Genomic DNA, 25,143 nt, shown 5'->3' on the forward strand with positions numbered 1-25,143 from the left:
CCTCTCCGCATTTATGTGATTTCATCAAAGTGATGGAAAATTCATTTACACAGTTTTCTATTGGTGAAGAATCCAGCGACACCAGTCAATGTGTACTATAGAAGAAAAGAGAAAGAAATCCATAGAGAAGGATTTATCGGATTGCACTGATACCCTCCTCTACTGCAAAACTTATAGCAGGAATAGTGACATATCTTTGCAAGGCTAGTGTTCTCCCAGGGAAGTTTCTTGTTTGTTGAGGGAAAAATGATTCAATAACACTATTTAACTTCACCAGCCAGAAAACTGCTCTGTGAAGGACGTCCTTGCCTACAGAATCTGAATATTCTCAATCAAACCTATGCTCCAAACCAGACTTTAAGGCTCGCTATGGTCCAAAATAAAAAACAAAAAACACACTGAGAAAGACAGATTAATGCTGATTGAAAAGCAGAGAAAACAGAAAGCAAAGAGAAGAATCTTACAGGGATATTCCAAACTAAAAAATGTGATTTATATGCTTCATGACACACTACTCTGACTTATTGAAATAGTAATTGAAGACAGCATTTACTCATTTCATTCTCTATTTTTAGCTTTTCCTAGAGATTTAAAAATTATGAAGATTATTTACCTGATAAAATGAAGAATATAATGTGACTTAAAGAATATGTAGGAAATGAAAATAAACAGATCAGATAAATAGATTTTACAACCATAACTTATAAAATTATTCCATCACCTGTTACTTAGGGAAAATTCATAGTCATAAATAAAATCAATTTGGAGGGACTCTGATATACTTTACATACTGAGGACAAATAGGATTATATTTATAACAGAGAGTTATATTATAACTCTCTGTTTTAAAGACCACAGAGAACAGGTCTTTATCTCAAAGGTAATATTAATAGTTTCTTTTACTCCTATATAATAATATAATTTTATATCCCCTGCTCTTTTAGATATCACAGTCCTGTATTTATAACTAATATAATGGGAGGGATATGATAAACCAGTGTCATAGATTGTCTTGTGTTTAGGACATTTCCATGTTGTAAGGAAGCCCATAGACTCATGGAGAACTTCACATTGCCCGAGATTCTTGTTTAGTCTCTGGCAATTTATCTAGTTAGCAACCAGCATAAGTCTTCAATCTCCATGTTGACAGAGCTTGCTTTGGAAAAGTATAATTCAATCTAGTTTAATTGTTGAGATTTAAGAGAGATGTGATAACATTTCCTGTCAATCTTGCTTAAACTATGATTTTCAGTAGTGGTCAGTCTATTAGAAAAGAAGTTTCCTTTTCTTTCTTCTATTAAAAAAAATAACTGTTAATCTCTTTTGTGGAAATGAGTGCCCTATTTGCATGTAGGACTATGTCAGAAGAAGGCATCAGATCTCACTATAGATAACTGTGCACTACCATGTGACTGTTGGGAGTTTAGCTCAAAACTTCTGAAAGACCAACCAGTGTTCTTAATTGCTAAGCCATCTCTCCTGCACCAAAAGAACTTTCCTTAATGAGAGATAAAGTCTACTATTCATATCTATAGATATAAGAATAAATATTGTATATGATTTTTAATAATTATGCTTGTTTATTAGGTAAAGAACTATAGTAAATTAAGAACTATAAATTCTACTGCAATAACCATGATTTTACTTGCCATGAGCTAGGTTTTCATTATAAGGCATGGTTTACCTCTTGTTGAGTAGATCTAAAGTCCACTGGGAGAGCTGCTGGTTACTGAAAATATAGCATGTTCTACTACTATACCCTTAGGCATATCATTCTGTGCTGGCTGTGGTGATTCATTAGCACCATTGCTGGGTAGAAATGTTGTCAGCTTCACTCATTTGGAAGCTTGCATGATACCTTCTGATTTAAAGAAAGCCAGTCCTCAGGGAAGAGATATTCAGGTCAGGACTAGGTTCCCAGGCACTACTTTTGAAGTGTATGCTGCCGTCAGTTTTAGGGATTTGCGTTCCACCACTGGAGTTTAACCAAAGGCAACAGTAATAAGCTATATGTTTTAGGAGTTTTGGGGATTGCACTGACTTTGGCTCTCTTTCAAAGGAGAACTGAACACTGTGGTGTTTGGGTTACTCAAATGGTGATAAATTGAAAGAGTTCTCAGAATGATTAAAAACTGTCAAATTAGAAGGTGTAAGAGGTAATAGAAACTTTTATTTGTAGAAGGAGCATTTCACTGCATATTTTAACTGACTAGAAGAATGATAAAATGACTCATCCCCAGTTGACATAGAAAGACATTAGCATGGCCAATTGGTAGCAGATTATAAAACCAAGGTAACTCCCTACTTGTCATACTGGTGAATTCCTGAGCAGATAACTTAGCTGAAACATCATTAGAATGAAATATTTATAGTCAGACCTCTTTCTATTGGACTTGGTTTGAGACTCATGGAAGAAAGAAGAAGACCTAAGAGATTTTTGGAAGTTCTTAGAATAATTTCACTTAGGGTGAATCTGATCAGGGTGGGAGAGTAGGGACCATCTCAGTATGTCAAAGACACAACTGTCATGATGTTTTTCTTTGTTCCTCATCATACCTTTCATTATTATTTTGTGTGGCATGCTAAACACTCCTTCCTGTTGAATCATGCTTTCTTGTTCAATTACCTTATTAAACATTAAGATCGCATTTGTAAATATAATTCATAGAGAAAATTTAAGATTGCCTAACAGTGCTTTCTATTCTTAGCGTTGGATTCTGCTCGTGTGAGATCAGTTGGAGTGTGTTCCACTGACCTTCAAGGTCATTTGAAAATTACTATGACCAGTTGGTAAAGGCTTCCAGACAGATGGTCCCCACTCTCACTACACTTTTTACAGTTCTGTCTGAAAGTAATGATCGTATTGGAGGCTCTAGAGAGATGCTGCACTCACGGTACACTAAAGTGCAGTCGTTAAGGGCTTCCATGTGTGGTCTCTGGCTCCTAAAGTGAGTATCCCACTTTCAAGTGTATCGTATTTGGGACTATTAAGAAAAAAGCCTTTTCTCTTTTTATCTCTGGTAAGTGATAGTGCTAAGAGTACCTTGTGATACTGGCACCTGATTCCAATACCGATGGGTGTGGCTTGAAGTTGAGAGTGTATGAACAGTTCAGCCTCTGCTATTTTTATAGCATTTCCTCAATTGTGTGCAAATTTTCTCAAGGATGGCCGTCTTTATATAGAGAAAAATGTCTAAAGATCCTCTTACTGGAGGGGATTCTGTTGTGGGAGAAGACTTGTCTTCTAGAAAATAAAATAAAAACAAGCCAAAACAACAACTCTAACGAATCTCATTAGGGCAGTAAATCTCATTGCTATAAAGTGAGGAAAATAGGAATAACATTTAGAGAAACTGTAATATTTAGAAAGGGGAATTGGGAATTGGTTGTGGAAGAAGTTTCTGACGCAGGAAAGTTCAAGGCAGTTCATTTGTTTTTGATTTATCATGGAAACAGAAAGATAGTCTCCTCCCACTAAATAAAATTGTGTTCCAGAGTCAGCAAGAATATTGAGCCCTGGTGTATAGAAAGCCAATTTTCATAGCATTTAAAACCTCATTCTGTGATAAGTGTCTGGAAACTGCAGTATCAAAAATGAAAAGGATAGTGCACGCAAAGGAGGTGGTGTCCACAGGTAGGATTAGAGCCTCTGCTGACCATGTGCTGTTCTAGGTACAGTTTCTTTGTAAATGCTTTGGGTCATGCAAACTTACATGGTTTTTCTCAATAGATTTGTGTATCATTGAGCTACATGAAGTCTATACAATAGAAAAATATACGTGCATATTTTATCAACACATAACAAAATACATAACATGGAGAAAATCTGATATTAAGAGCATCCTGCACTCTAGTCTAATCCATAGGGTTATATGAAATATTATTTGAGCAACTCTTTGTCTGGGTTGCTCTGCTTTAGTTTTTGTGTCTCCTGTAATTTGGGCTTAGAGCGGCTTGCTGATCTGTGCACATCAGAATGATGGTTGTCATCCTACAGTATTTATTGGCCACTTCCTTGAATCAAAGACAACTTTCACCCAAAGAACATTCTATGTCTTGCAACAGTTTGATAAATAGTTTCTTAAATACAGACTGTTCATTATGTTCCTATGTTAATCAGGTGTTCTTTTAACAACTTTCAGTTCTACAGACCATGTGATATGCTATAATTCTCTGGAGAATATTACCTGGAGGATAAATATAAAAAAAAAATAATTCATAAGCACTTACTGAATGACATGAACATTTTGCAAGCACCTATCATTTAATTTTTTCCAATAAGTCTTCAACACAGTGGAACTTTATTTTAGAGAAAAGACTAATGAGACTCTGAAATGTGAAGTAACTTGTTAAGGCCACAGTCAAGTAAGATTGTGTCTCCTAAATGTGTTAGACAGGCTGCAACCATGAAGTCTCAGCAATACAGCTACCAATAAATTCCTGAACAATGAAGACACCAGTGGACATCATAAAATGGGAGGGGAAACCTCACAGGTCCCCATCCTCTGCACAGTATATGGGCAACTGAAAAATGTTGAGAGTGGAAGAAATACTCTTCTCCAGGTTAAAAGTCCACAGGTTGGTTACTCAACACCAAGTAGTCAGCCCTCAGTTCATACACACTAAGGTAAAATATGGACTAAGTAGGTTTTATTTAAGAATGTGTGAGTGTGTGTGTATGTGTGTGTGTGTGTGTTTGTATGTGTGTGTGTGTGTGTATTAGTAACAATGATTAAAGAAAAAAGATCATCAATTTGAGGGGGGTTGCATACATTGGAGGGTTTGGAGAGATGAAAAGAAAATGGAAAAGACTTGAAATGATGTACATTATAATTTCAAAGACAAAAATATAATTACTTCAAAAACTATGATAAAATGTTCAAATATAATAAAACATTCTTAGTAGAAGTCAGTAAGTCTTGGGTGGACTGTCACTGTCAGCAATGGATAGTCAGAAGACATAAGCATATTGGTTGGTTTGTCCTGTTCCCGAACTATAATTCTGATCTCCTTCTTTCATTTTTAATAAAAACAAAAGATAGAAACAAATGAAGAAAAGTACTAAGGAAAATATAGGACAGAGAATACTCATTTATAAAGAACTGATTCTTATTCTGTGGGTATCAATAAAAGGTGAAAGAAAATGTGAGAAAACTGGTTTATAAATTTTAGAGCACTTCCAAAAATAACTAATACATTTCATAATCTACATTCTAGTTGCAAATTTCCTAAGAGAATGCCTACTTGTCATATTCTGTAAATGTTGCATGAAGAGAATAAACCACCTGTATTTTTCATATCTAATAATTTTGTCATCATATACAGATATAGAAATTTCTGCAAACAACATTGAATACCTCTGGAAGCAGAGGCTTCCTAGAGGATCTTAATACCACAGGGATTAGAAAGTGATCTAAGGGAAAGAAGAAGGAGACTAGTGCTTCCCCAAATTCCCATAGGTCTCAGAACTGGCAGTAAACAAAACAAAAACAAGGGAAACTTCTAACATCTGCTGTAAGGGAGAATAGATGAAGCCTAGCTGACGTCTATCCTCTTAGGGGTAGTTATGAATGACAGGGGAAGTCTTCTCAAATCTATTTTGATGTCCCTTTTCAATTGTTAATACAGCAGTTCAGTAAGTTTGACTCTCAAATGAATTCATGGCATCTGCATTACTTACAAGTGATAATATGGACAAGAAGGGAAAGCTATAACCAGTCAGTTTTAACAAGTGTCTTTTCGTGATTTTCCCCCCTTTACAGCCCAAAACATCAGAAGAGGTAGACTCCAATAACAAAAGAAAGAAAATAATACTATAAAATAAAACAACAAACGGCATCACACTAATACTAATTTCCAAGGCCAAGGCATCTAAAATGAAAAGAAAAAGGAAAAAAAAAGCATACACTGTCACACTCCTACTTCAAATTCCCGAGAATAAACCTGCTGTTCAGTTGCTGCTTAAAGAAAGAAGAGGATAGGGGATTTGAATTTCAACTAGAATTTGAAAGAAAAAGGACACTAAAATCAATAACATAAATTATGTATGATGTATTTTAAACATTATATAATAAATGATTTTTTATTCATTTTGGAATAAATACTAGACATATTGAGTTGGTGGTAAATTAAATCTAAGGACAAAATTTAAAGAACAAGTGTTAGGAACACTACTCATATTTAGACTAATTCAGTTCATTTTCTGTCTTGTTTGATAACTCAGAGAACATCAAAGGAAAAAGTACAGTGCAACAGCTAATACATAATGCCGTATTCAATATTTTACAAGAAAAGTACTGAGAACAAAGGAATTTCTATGTAATTATAATACTTGCATTATCAATTGATGTTTCCTTTGTTTTGATTCTCACAGGATTTGAATGCAAATTCAAGAAAATATTTCAGAGACAATCACAAGATGTGCCTGAAGAAAAGATGGAGAATTGTCACCTAATGTGTAGGAAAAGAAATCAAATGAGAATGTTTTGTGTCTGTGAACCATCAGGAGTTAATTCAAATTTGAGAATTTGGGGATCTAAGAATTGGATTATCTGTCCAATTATTCTTCCAATATCTGCTATCAGCAACCTAGTGACAGATTCCAGATTAAAGTCTGTGTCAATTTTCCAGCATTTCTAGTTGAAATAGGATATAAACAGAGCTAAATAAACCTCTTGGTTACGACAATAAATTGAAACAACTTGTTTTAGAATATTCAATGTGGGAATTTGTGTGGAGTTAATAACTGGTATTGACCAATTATATCACTATAATATACTTTCATGCCAATTAATTCTACTCTATCCACTAGTATATTTTTCAAGACTGTGGCTTATAAACTGCCATAATCAGCTTCTTTTGTCAAGTAGAAAAAACCTAGAGTCACCTAGGATGAATAAACTTCAGTTAAGGGATTTTCTACTTCAGAATAGCCTGTGGCATATCTGTGAGGCATTTTCTTCATTATTGATCAATAGAGGAGACCCTAGATCACTGTGGTAACTGCCAACACTGTTCAAGTAATCCTAGGTTGTACCAAACACACAGCTAAACATGATGCTAGAGGAAGCAGCATTCCTTTGTGGTTTCAGCTTCAGTTTCTGCCTCCAGGTTGCTGCCTGGGTAACCTGTAGGGTGAAACCAACTCATTTCTCTCCAAAATATATTTTTGGTTATAATGTTTATAACATCAAAAGGTAGCAAATTAGGACACATACTTTCCTGAAAATCCAACAAACAGATGTGAACTGACAAACAAAATATTCAAATATAGGAGTGGCTGGGATGTACTCACTTCCCTCTTTTGAACCAATACCAAGCATCCATATTATATTTATCAAATTTTGATCTAATATTAACACAAAATTTTGACATTGATATAATGTGCAATTTCTCTACTGTTAAATCATCTTTCTAAAGAACAGGTACATTTTATTCAATCTGTATGTTTATGTCTAGTGGATAACTGTGGTCTGGAAACTAGGTGAAGAATTTTCATTTTCTCTTTGATTTTTTATACACGTATGACCTCCTACTATTTTAACTTATTAAGTATAAAAGTAGGTTTCTCTCACTGACTGTTTATCAGCATTGCTTCTAAGGACATTACATTTCATTAGTTATCCATAGACCACTGAGGTCAGTGAGTATTGTGTTGACATTGTTAATACCAAAATTAGGTCCACCTCTTGTTCAGTGGTCGTGTTAAGAAATGACCTGCTCTTTGAAAACCTATCCAAGAGAATAAAAGAACTCACTCTAAAAGACACAAGTTTCATGGCTTTTCAACAACATGAAGCTCTTCTCATTAGTAAATTTCTTACAGGCCTCTTGGAAATCAGAGACTGCATCTGGATAATTACACTTGACTAGTAAATATACTCTATCTTATGACTCACTCAGTTCTTGTTTCCCAAGGCAATCCCAGCATTCCCATTTAAATTCTTTTTACAATTTAGATTTTTGTCATGGTTTTTGGTTTCATTTCATTTTATATGTTCAAGAAACTATCAACATCATCACATGCTTACCACTGGATGACAATGAGAAGATATTCATTGTGAAGTTATAAAAGGAAAATGTTTACTTTTATCATAGCTTAATCAGGCCCTCTCTATCCAGAATCATTACAATTTGTTGTCATTTCCAATCTTCTAACACTGGAGGGTCTGTAATAGCTTTTATTTCTTCCACTTAACCCCTTTCCTCACACAGTGGAGTCTGTGTTTTATAAGGCCTTAATGCAGAATTATCACTAGGAGTTACGGGGGAAGTAGAAAGTTTCATCTGATATGTTGCCTTCATTTTTTTTTAACTCATTAGACAGGGATGGGTTCTCCAAAATGCAGACACAATTTAAGTCATGGCTTTGTGAAATTATATGTTCAATCAACAAGTGTTGCTAAAAGCATACTGTAATGAGTTGAAGAGGGTCTTAACCAAATTTATGTACATCTGAATATAAATCTATTTGGAAACAAACTTAGTAAATGGAACTGAGATGAGATGAAGGCATATTACCTTGGACTATAAAACCGTATGCTTTGTGCCATTTAAGTGAAAGGAGAAAAAATTTGGTGTGGACACATAATGAAGTACCTTCTGTTGAAAACCAGCATATGATGGAAGCAGAAGGTTAAGCATCAGTGATGTCTAAAACTCTAAGGCAAATAATTCTAAGAATTGGTAGAACTGGGATCAAACAAGAGGCAAGAAATATTCTTCCCTGGTAGTTCCAAGCTTGTATTTCATTTTTATATCATACATATGCATGAATGTAAGAGTAGAAATTAATAACTTTCTGCTTCTTTCAGTGAGTTATAGCAACACTAAGAAAGAAAGGCGGGTAAATGAAGGAAAGCAGTAAGAGGGAAGCAAGTTTGGACAAATGGAACTTAATCAGTGTCCTAGTAGAGAGAGAATGGAATATTCAGTTATCTTGAAAAATGGAGATATTAGAAGATATAACCTTTCACGGTATCCCTTTAGTTGACTGCTCTCTTTTTATGCAAGAGTTCCTTTTATTTCAATTTCTTCCTTGCTTGTCCTTGAACATGGAGTCTCTCTTAAACAGAGGCAGCTGTCTTGTAAGAAGAGACAATGTTAGTTAGTACTTAGCCCTATAGGGATATAAATAGTTAAGAGTCAATAAGAAATATGTAGTTTCTGACAGTTTCTGATGCATATAATCAAATAAGTTCATGTTGTTTTTTAGATAAAATTTTAAGGACCATTCACATTCAGATCTTCTAACTAACACTGTAAACATTTAGGCCAAATTAGTTTATGCTGGGTGATTATGTAGCAGGCTAGATGCCTACTAATGATCTGTTGCCAAGGGTATAAAAATTTAGTCCTTCACAGTTCAGCAGAATCTTCCTCACTATGTGTGGTTGTATTTGATACTCAAATTCCCTATAAACATCAGTGGTCTTTCAACAAAGATAATTCCTTATCTTGTGGTTTGCTTTGAGGCAGCTTTCTCCAAACAGATGGTGGTTGTTTAGTGGCTGTTTCCATGATCAATCACATTGCCAATGTGAACATTTTGGCATGCTGGTTATTACAGCAGTGTCTCCCAGAGCAAATAGATATGCCAGAGCCATATTCTCTTTGTTCCTAGAACTGATCTTGATTGTCCATTCAAGGGCTCCATGTCCCTGATTGTTCTTTACAATGTGTCATGCTGATGTTTCTCCACTGGAGAGAATTTTGTTCACCAGAGATATACTCATAGCTTTAAGTTTAAAGGAGAAAATTTTCTATTTCATTTTTCCCCATAAGATCTTTTCTTTTCATAAACATCAAACCTTCAAAGTGATCCTCTCATATTCCGTGCCAAATTGTGGCAGACGAGGTAGATCGATAATTAACCAGACCAATTCAACACAAAAAAATTTGTTTTTAATAAAAGAGGGAAAAACTTACAAGACCAGAGATCCCACGAACACCAGCAAAGCCGGGAACCAAAGAGAGGAAGTGGCAAGGCACTGGGATCTTTTATTTGTTTTGTGTGGCCTGAGGGGGGCACACCTTAAGCAGAATGTGATTGACTGAGATTCCCCATCACCAAATGATATTAAAGGGAATTATATTAATGATATAAATTTTATTCTTATATAAACTTCAAATAACTACAAATATATTCATTCAAAATAATGTACTAATGAATTCTATTAAAAGAGGAAGCAAGCATGAAGATAATAGTAGATTGATTTCAGATTCAGCAAAGCTATTTAGAAGGTAAGTCAGTTTAGCTAATTAATCACATTAGGAAAATGATTTATATTCTAAAATATTTAGTTTTCTTACTCATTTTTACATTATTCTAGGTGGTGGTTGTAAAATAAAATACATTCTCTTACTGACGCTTAGTTTTCAATTCAAAGGGAAAAGACTTTAAAAGTTATCAGATAATACAATTATAACCAATACCACTAATAAAGGAAGGACATAAAATGAAAAGTTAAAATAGTTAACAGATTTCAGATTGTTTTCTGAGAGACTAGAAAAAAGAATATTTTTGATAGATGGAAAGATCTTAACTGTAAAAAAAGAATATCAGGCAAAAGGCCAATGCTACACAAAAAAATATTCTTCGGAAGTTGAAAGTTTATGAAAGCTTGAGATCGCAATTAGAAACGAAGTATTGGGGTTAGAGGTGAGGTTGTTGTTCTCTGAAGATCTGTAAGGTATGAAGTCTTAAAGGTAAGAACTGTTATCCAAATAAAACAGTTGGATAGTGATTTCATTTATGCATTTTTTAGTTGTACAAAGCATTGAGTCATACGAGAAAGCAGCAGAGAGGTGAAATCCCATGATTGTTTCTAAGTGAAGACCAAACAAACATTGTTAATAAATGCAATTTGTAATTACTAGGGTTGTTAATTACTAAGGTTGATAACTGTGTTACTTTTAAGTTCCACTTGGTTCTTCGGTAATCATATCATGAAAGTAAATGCTGAAAGCTGACATCACCAGAGTTGCATTTTCATAGCTGTAAGCTTACTCAATGCACAACTATGTGTGGACTTTATTTTAATTCCAAAGAAAATATACAATGAATCTCTCAGCTACTGCATAAGAAGGTTTACAAACAGTTGATTCATTTAATTGCTTTTTCAATCTAATTTTGGCTTAAGACACCTCATTGACAACTATTTATTTCCACTATTGAAGCTGCAGAATAATTTTATGTAGCACCATGATAATTTCATCTTATTGCAGTAATTTTCTACACGTAACAATACATGTTCTCAAATGCAGTTTAATTGATAGTGCCACTATCTATGCACGAAGTAAACAATACGTCCTTACCTGACATTCTCCTTACATTTTGTAAAATAATAAAGTTATGTATTATAAACACAATTGGCCATTATTCTCAGAGAGGAGCTAAAAGTAATGATGGTATAAAGACATATTTCCATATATGTATGTATGGATATGGATCTAAATATATGCACACACTTGTATTGGTGTTTCTAACAGAATAGATATTTTTTAGGGAACACACCTTCAGATAATAGCAGGTAAAGCTGCTTGTCAAAATCTGGGCCTAGAAAGACAGAATTGATTTATTGGGGAATGTTTAAGTCAATAACAGAGCAAGAACAAAACACATGATGTAGAAATAAATCAATCTGGCAGTTCTAAAAATATCTTTTGGGAGTGTTAAAGATTCCATGAATGTTTTCTCTAGCGACCTAAAATAAACTAGCAGATAAAAGCACATACATATTTTATTAATTTATTATTATTATTATTATCATTATCATTATTATCATTATTATTAGTTTGGTTTTTTGAGACAGGGTTTCTCTGTAGCTTTGGATCCTGTCCTGGAACTAGCTCTTGTAGGCCAGGCTGACGTCAAACTCACAGAGATATGCCTGTCTCTGCTTCCCAAGTGCTGGAATTAAAGGCGTGTGCCACCACTGCCCAGCTGCACATAAATGTTTTCGTACTAAATGTTTGACATTTTATTATTAATTTTGTTATGTCAGTTGTGTTCTCTGTTTAACCAAAACTGCTTCTGTAGTTGACTTTGATATTTACCAGACTCCAAAGTTTTGCTTAACAACTTGGGAGCTTCAGCTCTGTTTACAATGATACATCATTAAAAAATATGATATTTAATAATAATTTTGCACTTCAAATTAGATAATGAGGAAACACTTTCTTCCAGATTGGAAGGATAGAATTTGAAATTTGAGGACATCTAAGACCTGAACATGTATTCGCACCTGAGGAAAACCTGTATAGAAATGGAAAAGACAGGATAATTTTAGCCTTGTGTAAACTTGCAGGATGATCTTTGACTTTGCATACTACGTACATCAAAGGGCATAAATAGATTGGGAGAAAGCAAACAGGGTAGACGTTCTTTCAAGGTAAAATGCATGCTTGTCCATGTTACATGCTTGTTTGAACTTATAGTGTTCCTACTCTATATAAATATAGTCTCTATATATCTGTACAATTGCAGTTGCTCCAGTTTTATTAAAATTAATAAATATTTCCTTCCAGTATTTATCTATCTTAGGCTATGATTTCAGACATTCTTGAATAAATGTCATGGTCAGTAAGTATAATATATTTAAGGATATTAACAAATACCTGCCAAAAATTTCCACAAACAATTTATTAATTTATCATCCTACTGTTTTTTAATACACAAATCTGTCATAAGCACTGGCTATTAGTCTTTTGTTTTTTTAGTTTAGTTAATTTTTTAGGAAGGTTGTATTTTCTTAATGCCATTGATTAGTTTGGCCACAAGTGATTTTTTTTTGTTACACAATGGATAAATAATCTATCCTATGCATTCCATACTATAAAAGTGTTCATTCTGTCATGGTTATATATGTTGTAGAATACATCATTAAGGAGAGTTATAGCTCTATTAATTTGTATCTTCTCATATTTTATGTGGATATATGCTCTTATCAAAATAAAAATAATGTTTTCATTAATATCAGTAGATGTCTTATTCATGACAGAGTTAAATATGCTTTTGTTATTGCTGGTGTTATGGCTTCTTACCTTGACTAGTCAAATTTCACTCTATAGGTGAATTACTGAATGAATCCAAATGTAGTGCATCTACAATATCTTGTCCACCAACTTTTTTTTGCCACTCTCCTACTTACTCCACTAAAGGAAATGAATTTCACCCAAGCAGTAATAACAAGTTTGAGAAAGTTATCACATACCAGACTCTGCTTTTAGCAATAACATGTTATAATGTCATTCAATTTCATGACTGAGTTTTTGACTATTTGCCCAATTCTCTTGTCACATGTAATACTAAATATAACCCAAATAAACCAATCTATAATTATTTACTTTTTCAAGTTAAAATGTGCCTGATATCTTTAATAAACCAAAGAATTATAAACACAGAAATGAGACGTAAGATGTGGATTCCTAGTAGATCGCTTGCTGAGCATGTATGAGGCCCTTGTTTTGATGACTCCAAACTGGGAAAATCAAAAAGAAGTTGAAGTAGAACTCAAAGATTAGACCATAAGTTTTTTATGAATTTAAACTTAATGTCATTTTCAGGTCCAACATTTAATGAACTTGTTTATAAGTAAAGTGAATAATTGTCTAGTATGTAATGGATATTAGTGGGACCATAGGCTTTAAGGAAAGAGAAAAAACAAAAATGTCATCCTCTCTCTTAACCTCATACCTATCATTAAATTTTAAACAATTTCAGGTGACTCTTCTATATACTTTCAACTGTCAGTCAAAAGTATATTTTAGTAGAAAGAAACTGCTTCTCATAACAGTTCTTTCCCCACTAGGCTTGGTTCTCAGGTATATTGCTTGAGAACCTACACTAATATAAAACCCTACTATTGCTATTGTAGAAATCTTACATAGCCTGCAGTGACCCTGTAGGTGGTTACAAATAACAGTGATTTTCTTTAAATCTCTAACCTCTCAAAATCCACTCGTACAGCCTACAAAGAGAAATAGCTGAAAGTCCCAAATAATATAACTTTAAACAAAGCATAAACAAAATCAGTATTAGCCATCTATTTTCCAACATTTTATTCTACAACCAGCAGTATTTCTAGTCAGTATTTACTTATTTATGTGAATTCATTGTTACTTTATGGAACTTATAAAAGTAGAACAGCTGTAGGATATCCATTATATGAATTATTAATATTATGGTATACATAATGTGAAGGACTCTTCTCTGCTGAGAGAAGGTATTAACAGGTGAAAGAAAACAAATTAATATCACAGAAAAAATAACAAAGAAAAGAAAGAAAATAGCCTGAAAAATACTGATATTAAATAAGAACTAAAGGTTGAACAAAAAATTAGAAATTTTGAAATTATAATTTTAAAATTTCTTAAGCAGACATGATTAGGTGTGTTCAAAAAATGACATCATTGAATTTTCAATAAAGTGGATGGAACAAGAAAAATATCATCCCCAGTGAGGTATCCCGGGTACAAAAAGAAAAATATGGTATATATTTTGTTGTAAGTGGAAATTAATCATTAAGTCAATGATAATCAGACTACAATCTGTAGATCCAGAGAGGTTATGCATAGAGCAAGGACATACAGATAGATATCATAAGGAAGACATAGAGTAGATTGTGGTGGGTGGTTTGAAGTGTAACAAGCGATTCAAATGGGGAAGGGATTGGGAAAATGGAATGAAGGCAAGGCCAGAGGGGAATGAGGGAGGAAAGAAGGAGAGATACCTGAAATTAAGGGCCAGTTGAGGAATAATAGGAATACCTAATACAGTAAAAACTTTCTAAAATAAATACATATTTGAAGTCAATCTAAATGAAATAACCAAATAATAGGGGAGACAGTGACCTAACTGGCCATCTTTCATCACTAAATGAAGTAACCAGTACTGGGATTGTAATCAATTCTTCTATTTAAGTGAGTTATTGGCCAAAAGGGTTCCATGGGAGTCTCTAACCAGGCTGTTACCAGGACTGTTTGTCGTCCAGGCTCTGCTGTTGAAGATGATAACTACACAACTCACTGAACGTGGACAAGTAAATTGGGGCCAACATAGAGAGTTCACTCCTATGTGTCTCTGATTCAGGTAAGTTCTCTACCTGCTGTCAAAAGAGAAATGTAAACACCAACCCAGCCTAAAACCCTTTAAACTACAGTGGTGTTATGCCTGCAACAGGTGCTAGGGAAATGGTGGCACAAAGTATGTTAACTTAACCAAGTAATATCTGAACTAAAGTAGGGTACACTTTGTGAGATGGAACCCATACCCAGCACAGCTTGGTGATAAAGAACAGGGACTAGATAGCCTGGGGACCTATAGTCAAAACAAATGCTAACATTCTACTAAAAGGTAGCAATAGAAAATAGAGTGACTCTAATAGAGGAATATTTTGCTATACTTCTACATCAGTGCCTTATTCAGTAATATTCAGAAAATATTCCTCTTGCAACTGATGGGGAAAAAAATATGGACCCTATCATAGACACTATGCAGAGAGTTAAATACTTTGGAACATTTAATCCGAAACAGATTTTGTCTTTCAAATAACTCCCCCAGCTCTCAATGATCCCCAAGGAAGAAGAGGAACTTAAAGTGTGTAAGTGCCCCAGGAGATGGAGGATACTCAGAAAAAAAGGTCATCTAAATTAACATGATCAAAGCTCACATGAACTCACAGTGACTACTGGAGTATGCACTGGGCCTTCAATGGTCTGTATCAGGTCCTCAGATATATATTGTGACTTCCAGTTTAGTGGATTTGTTTGTTTGTTTGAGACAGGGTTTCTCTGTAGCTTTAAAGCCTGTCCTGGCACTAGGTCTTGTAGACCAGGCTGGCCTCAAACTCACAGAGATCCACCTGTCTCTGCCTCGCAGTGTTGGGATTAAAGGCTTGTGCCACTGTCACCCAGTCAGTTTAGTGTTTTTATAGGATCCCTGAGTTTGTGAATGGGTCTATTTCTGATTCTTGTACCTTCTCTTACATTTTTCATTCAGTTGGTTTGTCTTGTAAAACTCTGTTGTTATAGTTGCTGTATCATCTTACTATAGTTTATTCTGTTATTTTTTTATTCTCCCTTTGAAAACGGTTTCAAAGTAGGGAAAGAAAGGAAGTGAACATGGATGTAAGGAAATGTGGGAAGGAACCGAAATTAGAGGGAAAAGAAACCAGGATATATTTTGTGAGAAAAAAAAAACTTATTGAAAATAAGAGGAAAAACTAAATGTAAAATGAAAATAGTTAAACAGCTTTGCATTTGTCAAAAATAGACCACTAGTTAGTAGGGTCTCCTAAATAGCCCACTAGTTAGTAGGGTCTCCTAAATAGCCCACTAGTTAGTAGGGTCTCCTAAATAGACCACTAGTTAGTATGGTCTCTTAAATAGACCACTAGTTAGTAGGGTCTCCTAAACACACTAACATTACCAGATATTGCCAATGCTTTTGGTTATATTTTAGAACTTGATGGTTAACTGTATTGCTGAAGAGAAAACATTCTTAAGCAATAGGATTTAAAGAAATCAATTGGCTAATGACATGGAAGCTTCATTCTTATTGGCCAGCTTTCATAGTGCTAACAGTTGCTTTTCAAGTTAGCCCCAAGTATTAAAATACTTTTGCAGGAGAAACAGAGAGGCCGTAAGAGGTCCTGCATTATTACAAGGAAAGAAAAGAGTTCTCTAGATATAGTAGAGCCATTCCACATACAAACTCACAGTGGTTGTACCATAAAATGTTAAGATAATAAATCATACCATGGTGGGAAGTGGTCATGTAGTTTTTCCCCTGGTTATGGAGCTTTTGGCAACAGACGGTTGCTGGGTAAAACACTGTCAGTTTTCTTTAAAAATGTATAGATTATGACTTCCAGTTTAATGTTTTTATGGGATCCCTTACTATACAAATGAGTGAATTTCTAATTATTGTGCTTTCTATTGTACTTTTAATCCTTCTGTTGATTTGTCTTGTCCAATTTTGATGAGATAATTCTATTTTTTCTTATTATATTTCATTTTGTTATATTTAAAAAAGGAGTGCCATGAAGGACTATTTACATTCCAGTAACTAGACCTATATATAGACATATATTGGCAAAAATAATAGAACAAAGTGAACTTTTCAAAAAGTAACACATGAAGCTGGGAGGGTATATTGGTGGGGAAATGGCATGGGAATGGAGGTGAAGCAATGATAGGCCTGTGGAGAGAAAAGCAGACCCTAGTTTTGGTTGTGCTTTCTGCTTCCTGGTAGTCACCTTGGAAAGACTATCCTCCATATTTAGCTGATGTGGACTGAGATACTTCATCATGCCAGTCTGTTATAAAAGACTCATACCCTTCACAGCAGTTGGATAAAAATTATTTTTCTAACTTGATTGTCAGTTATTTCTTAATGTAATATAAAGTAGCAATGGCAACCACAGAAAACCTCTTTGTTTTAGAAAACTAATTTTCCCTGTATTTTAAGAGCAAATTAATATTACATAATAGAATACAATTATACAACAATTTACTAACAAGCCTACAATTGCACTCTTTTCATTGGGAATGGCTAAGAAGTAAGTATAATGTGCACACAAATCAAACCACATATCTATAATAATACCCTTCAAGTATTGCAAAAGGTAAATAGAACAGTATCTTGTTTATTTACACAAAATTAAATTCTATTGAAGGGCTTGGGAAAATAAAATGGATTTTTCAGAAAGTGTAAGTTCTGAGAAAATAAATATATGAAATGAAATACAGAGGAAATATATGTCCAGGTTATACCTGTTGGAGTTGTTGAGTACATTAGTTTTCATTTTCATTTTATAAAAAGCAAGAGTCAATGGATCAAGCAAAGTTATTTTGTTTTAGAAAAGTGAAAGTGATGTGATGTGAGATGTCCTTCTGTGTATGTGTTGCTTTTATTGATTGATGAATAAAGCTGTTTGGGCCAATGGGTTATCAGTGTAAAGCCAAGAAGGAAATCTGAAGGAAGATATAGAGAGACAGTAGGCAGAGTCAAGGAGACACCATGTAGTTGCTGAAGGAGGAAGATGCCAGAACCTTACCCAGTAAGCCACTGCCTCATGGCGATACACAGTTTAACAGAAATGGGTTTTTTCAACATTTAAGAGCTAGCTAGGAATATGCCTAAGTCATTGGTCAAAACAGCTTTATTCATTAATCAATGGTAATACAACATATTCATATGGAGGGGAATTCCACATCAGTGATATCCATTCTCTTTAGAAATTTAACATAATTTTTTTTTCACTTTTGATATACTATAAATAACCATATATAGTGAACATAATAATTTGTATACATTGTAAGAACAACATTTGCAATAAAATAGTTTATGATATTTTAAATTCATAAAAATAAAAAGATGAAATAAGAAGAAAAACTTTGACATACATTGTCAACATTTTTATTTTTATTCACCTAATTTTGAGACTTTTTTGTAACCATTGCTCTTCTGGAACTCAGAATGTAGTCCTAGCTGGCCTAGAACTCAAGTATCCATCTGCACCTGTCTTCCAAGTGCTGGGAAGTATATCAGAAAGGGAGGAGGAACAAATCATAAAGCCTTTTGCACTGAATTTCTGTGGCTTTAAAAGTAGTAAAACTGGGTACTCTCAAAAGTGATTACACAGTACATTCCCTTGGACAATTTCATACAGGCATAGAACCAGGAACAACAGATAATAAATCCAAGGGCTACTCTTAGGAAGGTTGAAGTCTACGAAAGCCAGAAAGACAATCACCCGAAATGTTGAGAGGTATCTCCACAAGTATGCATAACGAGGCTCAGGAGAGTTTTCTCAATAGTAGGAATGGCATTCTAATTAAGCTAGGTAGTGTATCAGTAACAAACTAACAGGAGAAGAGGGAGTGTTGTGGGTGAGGTTGATTGTAAAGTATTTGTTAGGTTTGGGACCTGAACTCAAGAATAAGCATGTGTATAATGACAGCCTAAGCTATGCTGGAGAAACATTACAAAATAAAAACTGGTAAAAAGTGAAACATGAATACCTATTCCTTTCCAATCTATACCTACAAACAATCCCCTAACTCACAAGTAAAATAGGAATCCACATGCAAACTCTGCACACATACAAACATTCAGGCGCCATACAGCCTCTAGAACATTTCTCTCTCTCTCTCTCTCTCTCTCTCTCTCTCTCTCTCTCTCTCTCTCTCTCTCACACACACACACACACACACACACACACACACATCATTGTAGGTGCTTACATACAGAAGTTTTGAAATTGTAAAGTAGTTTTCTTTTTAAATTTTTTATTAACTAAACAAGTAATTAATTTTTCCCAGCTGGATGACTGCTTCTCCTTCGAGCTCCACTCCTTCAAGTCCCCCTCCCCAACCGCCCCCATCCATTCCATCTCCCTTACCTTCAGAAAAGTACAGACCTTCCTTCTATGTTTATTACTTGGCCACAGCATAACAAGTTGTAGCAAGACTAGGTGTCTCCTCTCCTATTAATGCTGGACAAGGCAACCCAGCAGGAGGAAAGGATCCGAAAAGCAGGCATCGGAGGCAGGGACAGCCCATGATTCCTCTGCAGGTGTCCCACAAGAAGAACAAGCTAGAACAGGTAGACCCAAACAGTCTATGGACGTCCCAAATATCTCGAGATTTGGTGTTGATCACAATCACTGACTAGCAACTTTTTTTCTTTTTTCTGTGTCTTGAGGCACGTGGCGTCCTCCAAGAGTGGAAAAGGACAATGTGAACCCTGCAAAGACTGCTGAGGAACTTCAGGAGGGCCAGCTTAAAGAGAACTTTTTCTTGGTTTTCCTAGTTTATTATAACTCACTCTTGTGAGTGCAAAACCAGCAGTCCTTGCACAAACAAGGTAAACGAGGGGTTAGGTTAACCCTTGGAATATTTTTCTTCACCTTGTAAAACGACCTGAGGAGGAAAAGCACACCAGGCAGCCTGTTACAATCTCCAGCTTGATGTTCTGAGCATGAGCTAAATGAATGCTGCCTGCCATCGGTCTGACACCTCCCGGACAAATTAATGAAACCAAAATGTATTTTTGCACATATTACAGTGTTCGTGTACTATGCAGTATGTTGTTGATTTAGCTGGAATAAACCTCTTGCCTATTGCGGTTGGAACCAGGTTTCACAAATTTTGTTTTAGACAGCATTAATGGGTTAAGGAAACACTAATCTGGCTTGTGACTTTTGTAGTCCACAATTCTTATATGAGCCTCCTAAAGGTAAAATTCAAATGCCAGAGAAGCTGCATCGCTTCTCGAAAAGTGCTGATTCCTTGATTTGATCAAGACAGTGCTTTTTGGGAGCCTGCCCCAACTGGCTAAAAAAGTGTGGCTTTAAAGAGCTTACCAGGCCGGTTCAGGCACCCTCTCCTCTGTCCAGAGAACAATCTGGGGATCTCTCCTTGGACCTGGGATCCCATATATAATCAAGTCTCCTGTAAACTCTAAAATGACTCCCTTAGTTGAAATATATTCTTCCCTGATCCCATATTCATCCTTCCTCCCTCCCCCACATCCCAGTCCACCGAGCTTTCCCCATTCCTACCATACTCCCTTCTCTCTCCCCTTCCAACAACCCTCCCACCCCCCATGCACCTGAGGTTACCTGGGACTCTTGGCTATTTCCTATCTCCTGGAAGATAGCTAAATAATCTTCATCAGGTTCACCTTCTTATTTAGCTTCTCTAGGATCACGAATAATAGGCTCAAAGACATTTAATTATAGTTAGAATCCACTTATGAGTGAATACATGGTGCCTGAACCGGCCTTGGCCCATAACCATACTGATGAATATTTTGCTTATCACCATAGATCCTTCATCTGGCGATGGATGGAGATAGAGACGGAGACCCACATTGGAACACTGGACTTAACTCCCTAGGGCCAAACGAGAGGCAGAAGGAAAGAGAACTTGAGCAAATAAGGCAAGATCAGAGGGAACCTTCATCCGACGATGGATGGCGATACAGACGGAGACCCACATTGGAGCACCGGACTGAGCCCCCCAAGGTCCAAATGAGGAGCAGAAGTAGGAAGAACATGAAAAAGGAAATCTGGACTGCGAGGGATGCGATCACCCACTGATACAAGGGGACTGATCTAATGAGAATTCACCAAGGCCATTTGGACCGGGACAGAATGAGGACGTGATCCAACCAGATTCTCTGAATGTGGCCGGATTCTCTGAATGTGGCTGGCCTGGAGTCTTTCTGAAAAGCCATTGACAATGACACTGGGACTTGTTTCCTCTGCATATACTGGATTTTGGGGATCCAGTCTGTTTGGATACTCACCTTCTTGGACCTGGACCTGGATTTATTTCCCTATTGGCTTATTTTCTTTCTCTTTCACAAGAAAAAAAATTCTAATTTATATGCAGTTTTTACTATCTCTCTGTTGGATATCAATGTCTAAGACATGGTTTATCACACAGAAAGCATTTTATATAAGAGAATGCTTCATAAAACAATTTTAATGAACACATGCCTCTAATTAGAAATAAATGAATAAAAGAAGAATTAATAAAAGAAAAATATTGTGGAATTAGTATTACATAGAAATAGAGGCTATAGACAAGAAGTAAATTAGACAAAGATTACTGAGGACATTACTAAACAACACAAAGCATAAATAAAAAGAAAATAGAAGGATTTACAGTATAGTAATGTAGAAATTATATATGTGAAATTATAACTAAATGTATGGAAACATGAATTTATATTAATTATATAAATAAATATTTAATATTTTGTGTGAAAAATCTATGTTCTAACATTGTTCAACTGAAAATTGTTGATTCTCATTTTCTAAAAATTCCATCGAATTTACAAGTTTAATTTTTTTTGGAGCAATGATTTATATATTTCCTCAAAAAATTGTCCTGTATATTTAACCAATTAAAATATTTAGATATGTCACACTATTCTTTAAAATAATATAGTCATGTTTTACATTCACTGCCACATGATATACATTTGAAATAATGTCTCAAACATTCAAGAGTGCATTAAATTTTATTTTATTCATTTTTATAATAACAAGCGTTTTTACTATTATTACTTGAAAAATGAAATACAGACTAACAACAAATAGTTACTTATAAATATGTAAAATGAAACATAAGCATATTTGTTTAATGCTCAATATGAAGTAATACAGCAAAATAGGCCTTGAAGATTCTCTGAAATGTGTTTACTTTCTTTATATATATTATAGCACGCACACACAAAAATATACATACACATATATTTAGTCATATAAGGATGAAGTATGAGTGGGCTTAGGAATACAGCTTGGGTTGCTTTTTTTGATTTGTGAGATGAATTGGGATTTCTAATGTTCTCTGTGTGTACAATAGTTGCCATTTCTTGCATAATATCTGAAAGTTTCGATCCCGATTCTTCTTCTCTATACGGTTTCCTAAATCAGCACATTTTCTTTAAGCAGCAGTGGCTTCTAAATCATATAAAGTTTTATGCAATATGATACTTGAATACTTTTTATTATATTCAGGTTTCACATATTAAAACGGATACTTTATGATCTGAATAGGTTAGTAGTTCTTGGTCAATAACTCTTTAGTTATAGAATTCTATTATTCTACCATTGGGGCATCAGTGAAATAATTAACAACACTGATTCTCATCTCACTGCCTCCACATTTCTATAAGGTATTTTCCAGTGATTTCTTTGTCATTCTTTCTATTCTAAAGTTTTAATTATGTCCATAATTTACTGAGAGTGCGAAGTCAGTGAAATGTTCTCCCATCTCTATTTTGTTACTTTTCTTGCACTCACCCACACAAACACAAATGCACAGCCTTGCACAGTGTGGCTCTACTACTCAGAAAATGATAGTAGTGGCTGGTTCAGCTTATAAAAAAGATAAAATCTTAGCCTTCAGGGCTTGGCATAGCTATGTATCCTATTAAGATTCTTCTCATAGTGTTTTTATTGTTCTGCTCTGATGGAAAGAATGAGAATTATTGCTAAAGAGTGAGACTCACTGAGTTTTTATTTTCCTCACTGTGTTGCCTGATGTTTTAATATCTATAAAATTGCAAAATCTATCTCCAAAGAGCTAAAAGTAACGGGAGCATTTTGCATAGGGAAAACCAAGTTGTTTGCTTTTAAATAAAAAGTATATTAAGAGTTCTATTATGAGACATTTTATATTTAAAGATTTTAGATTTTACTGAGAAGAAAATTATTTCATTATTCTTTTCAGCACAAAAAGTCTTTTCACTGTGTTTTTGATAATAAAATGAGTACTCAGTCTAGAAAAGATTTGATTTTTTTCTTTCTTATTGAAAAAAAGATTCTTCTCTCATACACTATATCCCAATTGTAGTTTCCCCTTCCTCCACTCATTTTGCCTTCTCACCCCAAAACCCTCCTCTATATGTGTTCATTCTCTGGTTCCTTTTCAGAAAGCAGCAGCTTCCCAAAAGAGGACGGCAAAAAGGATAAAACAAGATTCAATAAGACAAGACAGAAGCTCTCAAATCTAGCTGGACAGGGCAACCCAAAAGGAGAAAAAATTTCCCTGGAACAGGCAAAATCCTCAAAGATACACTGCTCCCACTGTAAAGAGTCCCACAGAAACACCATGCTAACAGCCATAAACATAGTAATAGAGGGCCTGGTGCTTATCCATGCAAGCCCCACGCTTGCCATTTAAGTCTCTGTGAACCCATGAGAGCCTGTTTAGCCGATTTCGTGGGCCATGTTGTTGTCATGTCCTCCATTTCAGCTGACTTATACAAGATTTCACCACACCCTACCATCTATAGGGCTTCCCAGTCTCCTATGGGAGGAACAAGATGAAGAACTACAATTTACTCTCTTGGCATAACGCCTTACTCGGGGACTGTGCACCAACTCCCATCTGCTCCTAGAGGAAGCCTCTCTAATGAAGATTGGGCAAGGCTTTGACCTACAAGTATAGCAGACTTGTATCATTATAAATCAAGTCTTTTACTTTTTAAATACCAGTTGTGCTTTGGCAAGGGTTGTCTAGGGGTTATTATCTCTACATTACACACAAAAGGTCCTGGGTTCAAAGCCCAGTGGAACAATGGCTATAAAAACATAATATTTATCGTTATAAAATTTTATTGTGAATTATAATTGAAGAATATTATCACTATAGTATTTTTTAGTATTTTATTTTATTTTACCAATGGTTTAGGCAAATATTTTAATCTAACCTGCAACTTGTAAAATATGTCTATATAGAAATTAATTTTAAAAATTATTTCATTATTAATATATATATATAATATCTATATGCTACAGAAAAAGAAAAAAAGTGCCCAGCAAGAAAAAAACTATGCTATTTTTAAAATGAGCTATATGAGTATTCCAAAATATTTGAGTTTTTTTACTATATCGATGTGTTTTAATTTGTTATATTATTGCAAAAATGTTCAGTCTACTCCAAAATGTAAAATATGACAATAGTAAATATTTCATATGCAATTGAAATTTCATACAGAATGACATACAGTACTGATTTTGGGGATGATGATTAATGGTAAGAATAAAACAAGTCAATAAAAACCTGTTTTATTTTAAAATGATAATGGTTTGTTATCCTCGGCTTCCTTTTCTTTAGCTCACAATAAAAATCTGAAAATTAGAAAGAAGTTTTTAACGATCTCACATTCTCTCCCAGAGCAAACCCTGGGGAACATCAAAGCAACAATTATGTTCTTTCAGAGTTTCAGCCAGCTGAGTCTTGACAGCATAATCTCCTTGAAGTGATTCTCTCCGCTAACGTTTTATGCATTTCACTGTCAAGGAGTTATTAGCATTGGCATCTGGAAGAATTTCAGAGACTATCGTGTTGTCTAACACCTGCCAAGGTTTATGCAGAAGGCTCAGAAGTTCATTAGAAACTGCTCAAATTAATAACTGTTTCATTAGTGCTTCTTAGTTGTCTTGTATGCTGATATTCTATTTCAACAGAAACATCTTATTTTATATATATATATATATATATATATATATATATATATATATATATTGTGAACTGAACCCAATGAGGCCTTCTAAATGCCTGTACTCTACCCTTGAGTTATATATCAGGCCCTAAAGGTTACATATCATAGAACTTAAT

The sequence above is a fragment of the Myodes glareolus genome, chromosome 12 (genome assembly GCF_982192425.1).
Source record: "Myodes glareolus chromosome 12, mMyoGla1.1, whole genome shotgun sequence".
NCBI classification, from domain to species: Eukaryota; Metazoa; Chordata; class Mammalia; order Rodentia; family Cricetidae; genus Myodes; species Myodes glareolus.